General features: G+C 34.1%; 1 pseudogene; it reads left to right on the plus strand.

The window, feature by feature from the left end:
- The first annotated feature begins 318 nt into the window (after positions 1-318).
- LOC120219731 lies at positions 319-793 on the plus strand (annotated as a pseudogene).
- Positions 794-11,665: the final 10,872 nt, after the last annotated feature.

The raw sequence follows: 11,665 nt of genomic DNA on the forward strand, positions 1-11,665 counted from the left end.
CTTATCAAAATCTGTGGGATGCAAAAGCAGTACTTACCAAGAAATTTATAGCATTAAATGCATGTATTAGAAAAGAAAAAAGATCTACATTTCCACCTGAGAAACTGAAAAAAAAAGAGCAAATTAAATAAGGTAAGCAGAATTAAAGAAATAATGGGTGCAACTGCATCTCAGAACTGGGTTGTGAGACTTCCCATGCTTGGTGGCCTACCTTCCTTCACATCTATGTCCCATGTATCCCCTCAGACCTCTTGAAGGAATTCTTTCCACCTAGATAGTAGTCCGAGACATATTTGCTTTAAGGCCACAGTCAGTGCCATGCCCAAGAATAAAAGTAAAGGAAGTAAAATTAGACACAGAGGTAAGAATGATAATGAATGTGAAGAAAGAGAGCTGGTATTCAAGAATGATGGGTAGGAATATCCTCAAATAATCAAAATGTTGGAAAATGGACAAGGCAGGGTTTGATGGCATTAAGAGATTATGTGAGAAAAAAAGGTTTGGATAAATATCTCAGACATTATATTGGTTTGTCTAGGAGATTACCAGGATAATGAGGCTGATGCAATTTTAAAATACAGTGCAGATGAAACTAGAAGACTTGGCGCATAATGAGCTTCCAGAGCATGCTAAATGCAATAAAGTAGATACATTTGGACCTGGAGATGATGACAACATGCACTTTGGCAACACTGGAGATGATGAAGGAGATGTGATAATATATAAATTGAACTCAACATTTTATGTTCCAATTTTTCTGAGAGTTGTTCTACACTTTGGAGTCTGGCTATGACCCATTAAAAAAGATAGAAGTTTTATTAGCCTCAGAGCAACTTGTTAGAGCAGACTGATTTGTTTCTAACGTATTATATTTCTTTAAAGACTAGTAATACTGAATATCTCAAGTCAAAAGTTAAAGCTATTTTGTTCTTTTGATGTAATAGAATTTATGGGTGAAGACTATCTTTTATTAAAAAAGGGGGATATGCATTGCAGCTTTTCCTCCTTTGACCACTTCTAGTAAGTAAATGAATGTTTTGAATAAACCATTTGCCCTACATTCATCATGGATTATGATAAAGCCCTAGTTTTGATAGCCTGTTGACTGCATATCATTCTGTCTATTCTGGTTCCTATAATTTCCTGCAAGATTCTGACACAACGTAAGGGAGGCAGAAATACGCATTTTAAGTAAAAAAGATGACTGTTTTATACATTTAAGTGGCAACTGGCTATTTTTATACTAGTTTTCATATTATGCACATTCTTTCTTTTTCTTTTTTTTTTGTTTTTTTATTTATTATTGAGACAGAGAGAAACACAACATGAGTGGGGGTGGGGCAGAGAGAGAGAGAGGGAGACACAGAATCCAAAGGAGGCTCCAGGCTCTGAGCTGTCAGCACAAAGACCGATGCCAGGTTCAAACCCAGGAACTGGGAGATCATGACCTGAGCCGAATTCAGACGCCCAACCGACTGAGCCACCCAGGCGCCCTGATACTGTGCATATTCTTTTCATGATCTCATTTTGAGACAATAAACATATTAACAAAAAAGCATTTCTGAAACATAATTTCTTATTTAAAATATTTTTTAATGTTTATTTTCTGAGAGAGAGATAGAGACAGCGTGAGCAGGGAAATGTCAAAGAGAGAGGGAGACACAGAATCCGAAGCAGGCTCCAGGCTCTGAGCTGTCAGCACAGAACCCGAGTGGGGCTCGAACTCACGAACTTCAAGGTCATGACCTGAGCTGAAGCCAGTCACCTAACTGATGGAGCCAGCCAAGCACCGCTGAAACATAGTTTTTAGAATCTGAATTTTAATAGCAATTTTGAATTTGTAAGGTTGCTAGCTGTATATTAGGTGGCATCCATTATCTTGACTTTGGAGATATTAATATATGTGTTGACTTTTTTTCTTACTATGCATGTGAAATTTAACAAACAATAAAATATGTTTTGTTCATATACATGTATGCATAAGTTTTTATAGAACAAAAAAGTATGTTAAAGTCTCATTTTGTTTCCAGAAGCCATATATATGTGAGGTATAATTTTGGGTGCCTTATAAATAAATCACGTATAAATTAAAATATAATTTCATAACAACTTATACAATTTAACCAGCCCTAAGTGGAGCAGAGAGAAGGGAATAAGAACTTAAAAAAAAATGGTCTGCAATTTTGAATGCAAGAGCTACAATTGAGAAAATAAATAAATAAATAAAATAAAGGCAAGGACTCAGTGACTCAGTCAGTTAAGTGCTGACTTCAGCTCAGGTAATGATCTGTCAAAACCAGAAGCACTGCCCAATAAAACTTGTAATTGTTTACACCATAAAGAAATAGCAGGCCCAATCATAGGCCAACAGGAGACACACTATGAAAGGTGAAAGAGCAACATGTGGGTTGTGCCATTCATTGCCACACTCAGATCATCTCTTATAGAAGGGAGTCTTTTCTATGTTTGCCCTGTAAGAAGAGATCAAAGCTATAACCAGTAATTGCTGTGTATTTCCTACCATCCATTTTTCATTTTACTGCATTTGTTCTGGCCCTACACCAGGTGAGTAGAAATAGAGATATTCACAGAATTTTAAAAGGCAATCCAGAGAATGGGAGAAAATTTTTAAAAATAAAAAAAATAAATAAGTAGAAGAATGATAGTTTAGGGCTTTTATTTATTTATTCTTATTTGAAAAAACATTCTCCCATTCTGTGGTTGCCTATTCACATTATTTTGTTGTTGTTGTTGTTGCTTATTTATTTATTTTGAGAGAGAGAGAGAAAGAGAGTGAGAAGATGGAAGGGACAGAGAGAGAGAATCCTCAAGCAGGGATTCACACAATCAACACAGAGACCAATGTGGGGTCAAACTCATGAACCATGAAATTATGACCTGAAATGAAATTCTACAGGAATCAAGAAATCAAGAGTCAAACTCTTAACAGATTGAGCCACCCTAGCACTCTCATTCTTCTACTTTTAAACTACTTCATTTTGTTATTCATAGACAAATTTAACACCAATCACAAAGAACCATGCTTTCTGAAATCATCACATGTACACACACACACACATACACCATGCAAAGACAAAAACACCACCTCCATAAAGTCAAGCAAGTGTCCTTAATTTGACACAACTTAATAAGTACCTACTTTGCAATTGCTTCATCTTTACCTGATAGTATATGAGAGAGAGAAAAATAGAGAGAGAAGTATATAACAAGTGTAAGTTATGTGGTGACAGAACAAATAAACATAAAACTACTAAAATCTATTCAGGTATTTATTAAGTCAAAAATATTTATTGAGTACCTACTATTATGTAACAGGAATAATAGGTACTATAAATGTGGATGGCAGTGAAGAAAATATTAAAAAGTCTTTGCCCTCATGAAACTTTCATTCTAGTGAAGGAAGCAGAGATAAACATGATAAATACTCCATTTCAAGGATTTCCAATCTACATTTAAATATCTCTGGAAATATAATGTATCTTTCACCAGTGACATGACATTATCTTATTGGCAGCATTTTTTCATAGTATTACGTAAAATAACACTGCAGCTTATAACTGAGAATGCTTTTTAGTTAATATGATAAAATAATTAAAATACATAATTACAGAAAAAAACTAATAAAAAGAGCTAAAAATTTGAACAGACAATAGGTAATAATCATGTGATTTTAGAATAGCTAATAAACATGTGATTTTCCCAGCTGATATTTAGTATTAAGTTCAAAGGAGAAAATATAAAGCAGAGAGTGGGCATGAAGGTATTGTGATTTTAAATAAAATGGGCAAAGAAGGCCTCTATGATGACATAATGTTTTTGTATGACTGAATGAAGCAAGAGAGTAAACCATGAAGACATCTGAGGGAAGATCCTCCAAGGCTGATGGAATAGTATAGACAATCTAAGCTGGAATCATGCCTTGTTTTTCAGAAAACAAACAAAAAATCAAAAAACCAAAATAAAACAACAACAAAAAAATAAGAACACAGTGACCTATGTGGCTCAAGCAGAAGGACTAAGGGAAACTCCCTATGAACAGAGTTAAGATTCCAGAGTTAATGGAGGGCCAGCCCAGGTAAGGGTCTTATAAGTTAGAGTAAGGACTCTCTTTGTTTCCTCTATTTTCCCAGCTAGTTATTTTATATTTACTTTAAAATATCCATGATCAAATTACCTAATTATTTGAAGAGTGTCACTGAGGAAGTTATCTGAAAACTTAAAAATTTTCTGGTCACGGATAGTTGTTGAGTATAGACAGCATTTTCCTCGATGTCATTCCCACCGGCACATACAAAGATTGAATCTTGATATAATTCACTTGTCACATTATGAATTTGGGGGATTTCAGAAAGCCCAAAGGCCTAAGAATGCTATTAATGATAAGCCTTGAATTGCCTAAGAGAATATATTCACTGGAATCCACTGTCAGGATGATGAGAAAGGGATACATGGATATACAGAGACAAAAGTAAAACAATGGAGTTATCCAAAGATGCAATCTCATACTTTCGTCTCTGGTTTAACTTTAACATTCAGCTCCTTACTAGAATATTTAACTATTATGTACATGTGATTCATTCATTGCCTTTCATACATTGCCTTTCAACTGCCCTTCTAAGACAATAAAGGAAATTCAAGACTTTGTGACTTCAGCATTAGAAAGTCACCAGTTTGAGTATATAAATAAGCAAAAGATTTTCACTAAGAAATTCTAAATTATGTCATCTGATCACCAGGGCTGCAATTAAGGTATTTCTAACTTCATGTTGTTAGTTTTTTCATACTAGTAAAGAATTAATTTAAAAACAATTTTCTGACACTTTTGTTTTTTACATGAATATATTTTTCAAATATGACAGTTCTACCACACTCATTAAAATATTAACATAATTATGTAAAAGAGAGAGAGAGAAGAATCAGACTCTAATCAGTTTTTTCTTTTCTTTTTTTGCATGTGATATATAAGTTTCACTCTTCATGTAAAGAACTCAGAAAAACTCTGCCATTCTTTAGATAGCATCGTGTAGTTTAGTTTATATAGCCTAAACAACAATGATCATTTATATAGATCCAGTTGCATAAGCATAAGACATCGAAGCCGATGAAAATAACCAAAATGTACATTTAGTCCTGAGGTATCAGTGTCTTCTTTATCATATGTAATCAAGTTATCAAGTCTTTTTTTTCCCTCTCAGCTTGCCCATTCATTCATTTATTTGACAGAGTCAGAGAATTGGTGTCATGCTAAAGTCCTTCTGATACAAGAAAAAGTGTTTTCATAGTCACTTAAGGAAAGAAAAGAAATCTGTCTGAAATGTTTTTGAGCCTCTGATGTCTAATCTTCCTGTTTTACAGATAGGATAGTTTCATTGTTAGGTTGCTTGCTGTTTTCTAAAAGAAAGCCTAGCTTCTTACTCATTCAAACATCAATTCACTTTTGAAGTGAAATGTTGGTCAGAGGAGTGGCCCAGATAAAGGCAAACTGCAATAGATCAGCTTTTCTTTGTCTCCTTTCCTTTTGCAGTATAATCCCCTTGCCACCTTCACACTATTCTCTACTTTCTTATTCATGATCCAATAGTCATTAATGTTCCATTTGAAAGGAATTAAAAGAACCATAATTTTATGTGATTAAATATGCCCAATTACACTTTGAATCCACTAGTGGATAATTTCTTATAAGTGCTTTAAGAAATCAATAATCCAAGTTCATCATTTTTACTGATTCTATCAGTGAGCTGCTTTTTAAAATGTAATGAAGGGATGTCTTTCTAGAACTGGGCTAGAGACAAAGCTTTGAAGTGTAACAATAAAGGGAAATAAACACCTAGAAATTGTAAAGACTGTCATTGACAATGCAGTTTCTCCCTCATACGGAAATCAGTGTACTTTAATATTTTAAAAGAACAAATATATACAAGATAAAACATTATATACATGATAAAACCACATGGCCCAAGTGTCATAAAATGACGACCATAAAGCTATATGAAAAGCATGTACAATATACCATCACAAGTAGCATGTGATAGTTTCAATAATAGGTGGCCTTATTTTGGCATTTTTACTGGATCAAAATATCAGTTGAATTAAATAACAACATTTTGATAGTTCCCCGTAAAGTCTAAAGTCATAGTTGGATTTTATGGAGCATTCTGAATGCTAATAGAAAAACAGATGCACATGGTTTTTAAGTAGATATTGAAAGAATTGGCGCAATGCAACTGCATGTATTTTGTAGTATCGTGCTTAATTAGAAGTGGAAATCATACAGGACTTGTGGGGAAAACATCACCTGTAACTTGTATTAGTCTCTTACAACTTGAGATGTTGAGTTACCAAAAGTATAGCATACCTTTTTTTTTTAATATGCATTTTGGACTCTCATTAATTTCTTCTTTTTGACAAGTAATGACTTTGATACTCAGAAGTTTAGTCCCTTTCTGATCTTCCTGTGGTTCCGTATCCTTTCCTGGTGTCCGTTACACAACAGGTTTTTTCTAAAGAAGTAGGCACCCTCCATGCACATGTCATAAAAATGTGATGTGTAGAGGTCCTGTGTGCTTTACAAGGAGATAATCACAGGAAACATACAGAAAACATTTTTGTGTTTATGCAAAATTTTCAAATGGCCTAGTCTTCTTTACCTAATAATAGATGTTTTGTTCTATGGACTTGAGTTTAAGATGATACTCTTTGAATTAATTCACATTTTAAACTATAACTTTAACTTTAGCTGAACTGTCAAAATTTGATCTATAAATATCAGCTCTAACAACCAGAAAGGAAACAAACATTAAAATGTACACCTGTTAATATTTCTATAAGATGTTTGGTCCTTGTAAGAATTTGAAGAAATGATAAAACATAATGTTTTATCTTTAATAAAATGACCAGATAAACATTCACTTTATATTTATGCAATCAATATTAATTTTGCATTTACTCTGTGCAAAGCACTGGGCTGGCAATTAAGAGCAATAAATGGGGAAAGAAAAATGAAAATTTTTAATAAACCAAAGTTGTAGCTTATTAAACACATTACAGTAGAGTTGATAAAAAGGACATGTGAACAGTGAACCAGAGAGATGGTAAGGATGTTTAGTTTGGAGCTGACTATAGCAAGAAATAATTTTTAGATAATATTTATTGATTAATTACTATGTGCCTAGAATAGTGCTGTATTTAGTTAAACATATGAAATTGCCAAAGCAACTGCTTTAGAAAAAATAAATCTGAATTTACCTAAAGTCATAGACATGGTAAATCGGAAGAGCTGAAAATACCAGTAGTTATGTCTAAGTATACATTTCTCCCATTCTGGTACTATGATTTATTAAAGGGTATTTTCAGGAATGCTTTTCCATATTCAGTAAAACCTTGGTTTGCAAGCATAATTCGTCCCAGAAACATGTTTGTAATCCAAGGCATTGTATATCAAAGCAAATTTCCCCATAATAAATAATGGAAATTCAGATTATTCATTCAACAACCCAAAAATATTCATATAGACATGATCTCAATACTGTAATATAATACAAAATCATAAAGAAAATACAAAATTTAAAGAAAAAATAAACAAATTAACCGGCACTTACCTTTGAAAACCTTTGTGGCTGGTGTGAGGGAGACTAAAGAGAGGAGGGTTCCTATATAGGAAGATTTTCACTATCACTAACCAAATCACTGCTATTTCCAGGCTCAGTGGAATCTTTTTCTCTTCAGTGTAACTTCAACAAGAAACCTATCCAATGACACCTGCTTTGCCTCCTCTTGAGGACTTAGGCAAAACGTGACATTGAATTGTCATTAAACAGACTCACGGCTCACGCTGTTATAGCCTTATTTGGGTGGTGCTTTTCTACAAAATTTTGCACAGTTTCCCACATTTTACACATCTCCCTAATTTCATTTGAAGTGAGGGATTCCTATACCCTTTTCTCCTCCTCCTCCGCAGATGAGATGCAGCTGTAGACTCAGCCACTTGCATACCTGGTTTGTCCTTCTCGCTGATTTCCTTCTTAACTTCATTATAATCATCTCCTTGTTACCACCTTTCTTTTCAATTTTTTTTTTTGGTATGAGGGCCATTGTATATGCTTGCACAGATGTTGACTGCAGTACAGTATTAATTAACTCTTGTCATATACTGTATGTAATGTAACTGGCAATAAAGGAGCAGAGCAAAGGGTCTCTATCTGCAGGCAGCCTGACCTAGAATGAGGCAAAGCATTCCTAAGCTTACTCTTGTTTACAAAAGGAACAGATTGTCCATAGATGCTTGGAAGTGACAAAAAATACACTAGTGCCAGTTCCAAAATTCTGAAAAATCACTGATTTCTGCCAAACACCACAACTTGAGACTGAGTATCTGAGCATCTGAGCATGCAAGATGATCACCCACAATCCTGCAGTTTGCAGGAGAGAGAGAGATAGAGACAGAGAGACAGAGAGACAGAGAGAGAGAGAGATACAATGTCAGGTACTACTCTTATTGCAAGACATTGCTCGTTTATCAAGTTAAAATTTATAGAAAGGTTTGCTCATCTTGCAGAACGCTTGCAGAAGAAATTACTCCCAATCCAAGGTTTTACTGTATACACAAGATTTGCTTCTTTATATAAAACATATTTTTTCTTCCAGGTATTAAATCTGTAGAGTTAGACTCCTCCCCCTTCTTTTCCCAGCAGATAAAACTCTGGGTTTAAAACATATCATTTGCTTCCAATTATCTCAAGGACTGTCACATAATTCTCTAAACCAAATTAATTTTAATTAATTTTATTATTTAAGAACATGTAAACTTTGGTACTTTCAGAAAATGAGGCACAAGTGTCATGAAATGACAACCATAAAGCAAGGTGAGGAATTGACTGATGAAGAAGAATGCTTCCATCAGAAGGTACAGCATGAGCAAAGGCCTAGTGGAAAAAAGAAAATGACAGGTTTATGAAACAGAAAATAACATCCATCAAATTGCTGTGAAATTCAAAGGTGAGACATAAAGCCAAATAGATAAGCGGGAGCAGATCATGGGAAGCCTTGAACATCTTGTTGGAAAATTAACCTGTGTATAATAAAGTAAACAAGGAGCTTTTTGAGGAAAAAAGCCCTAGCTATGTGGTAGGCATCATGGAGAGCAAAAGAGAGCAAAGGAAAACTGTTCAACTTGACCCATCTCCTTGAAGATTTGCAATCATATTAGAACAAAGGAAAAAAATACTAGAGGATACAAGTATTAACTCTGGCATAGACACTAACTGTGTAGTGTTAATATATGGCATACTTTAAATTCTTAGCAGTTAACGTGGTTGTGAATGGCATCATCCTAGGATTAGATAGAGGCAAATAGCCTGGAGAAAATAGTCTTTGATGACCTGGCTGATCTGCTACACATTCAATATCAACAGCATTTGGTTGGACACATGGGTTTAAAGTAACTGGACTAAAACTGGTGTTATATATAACTATATATATAGTGTTGACCAGTGTGTGCTGCATGTCCATGAGAGCTATTTTTAGAGAGAGGAGCTAAAGCAAGAAAAGAAAACTAGATGTGTGTATGCATGTATATATAGAGGGATACAGAGAAAAATAAGTAACTAACTCAATTTGGAACTTTGAAAATCCTCTGAACTTAATATGATTTTGAAATCTAAGTATATTTGAAAATGTTTTGCAAGGTTGCATTAGGTTACATAAATGTGCCCTATTAAATGCATATTAGTTGGAAATAAGCCTCATAAGGAAAACTGGGACAGATTTATTAAAAAAGGATTTATCTTGCTGAAGAACAAACTGAATACAGAAAACTAGGTAGACCAATGAAAGAGTTAAAATAATTAAAAGAAGGCAATGTTTCTTTAGGTTCTTCAGGAATATTTTGAGATATCAAAGGATCATAAATAACAGGGTAAAGACTATAGATGTTTATAAACATTTATCAAATGTTTATAAAAACTTTTATTTATCAAAACTTTATCAAATCCCTATGTGGTTAAGGGTAGAGGATAAGGCACCTCTCACCACAAAGTTTCTTAATCTATACTCATCATATTTAGATTACATCAACATATTGACATTTCTACCTATTATTGGGAAACCAGTCCATAGATTTAAAATATTAATGGGAAATTTTGATTCAGAAATAATGTTACAGGTTTTTCTTTTTCCTTCCATTAAAAGCTAATTTTCAAATTCATAATATGTGCAGAACTATTTTAGGCAGTATTTTAGTGGCTGCCTGCCAAGTGTAAATTTAAAAAAAATGATAAATAAAATATTTTGTTTCATTTTATTCTTTAAGTATCATTAGTTTAAACATCCAAGAAAATTCTCTCAAACTAAGCACTGTTATTCTTTGGCCTTTAGCATGGTAGATACTCAATAACAAAGCACTGAATGATTAAATTAGTTTTATATATGAAACATGCAGTTTGTTTTATCCAAGTCTTGTTCATATGTTAAAGAGTAACTAAATTGATCCAACTTCAATTATGCCTTCCTTAGAGACTTTAACCTAATCGATTTTTTGCTACTCTGAACTAATAGGATAATTTTTGTTCCACAAAATTTAATCCTGAAATATATTCCATAAACTACCTTTTATTATGGTCAACTACCTTAAAATTAAGACTACTTAGCAGGGTTAAGACATTGCAAATCCTGAAAAATGTTTGTTGAAATAAACATTTTAGTTTGTCCAATATACTATAAAAACTTTGTGATCTAATCATGGACATAATGTTAGTCCCTCTTTAGATCCATTACACTGAATGAATGAGTGAATGAAAGAATGAATGAACGCATGCATGCATTAATGAATGAAACTGATGATTCTTAGCCCAGGGACATGGAGGAGAAAAAGTCAGAGATTACTTCAGAATTTTTTTAAGTTTTTTTTTTTTTAATGTTTTATTTATTTCTGAGAAAGAAAGAGAAAGGAAGCGTGAGCAGGGGAGAGTCAGAGAGAGAGGGAGATACAGAATCCGAAACAGGCTCCAGGCTCTGAGCAAGCTGTCAGCACAGAGACCGATGTGGGGCTCGGACCCATGAACTGTGAGATCATGACCTGAGCCGAAGTCGAACGCTTAACTGACTGAGCCACCCAGGCGCCCCTGCTTCAGAATTATGATGTTGCAAAGTATCAAAGAGTAAAAAGAGAAAACAGTGAAGAAGTGATTTTGGGAAAAGATGTTGCATTCTGATTTTTCATGTTTAGTTTATACACTTACATATATGGCCAATGGAAGTGTCCAGCAAGACATTTTAAAATTTAATTGTTCTTGGGGCGCCTGGGTGGCTCAATTGGTTAAGCGTGCGACTTCGGCTCAGGTCATGATCTCATGGTTCGTGGGTTTGAGCCCCGCGTCGGGCTCTGTGCTGACAGCTAGCTCAGGGCCTGGAGCCTGTTTCAGATCCTGTGCCTCCTTCTCTCTCTCACCCTCCCCTTCTCATGCTGTCTCTCTCTCTCTCTCTCAGAAATAAATAAAACATTAAAAAATTTTAAATTTAATTGTTCTTTCACCATCAAATATTAACAGCTATCATTTGATGAGGACTTAAAAACTTCAGGTAGTATACATGAGCTTTATAAGAGTTTTAAAAACATTTTACACTTAATTTTTAAAAATGTTGTTCAACA

Source organism: Hyaena hyaena, unplaced genomic scaffold, assembly GCF_003009895.1.
Source record: "Hyaena hyaena isolate Hyena2069 unplaced genomic scaffold, ASM300989v1 scaffold_644, whole genome shotgun sequence".
NCBI lineage: Eukaryota > Metazoa > Chordata > Mammalia > Carnivora > Hyaenidae > Hyaena > Hyaena hyaena.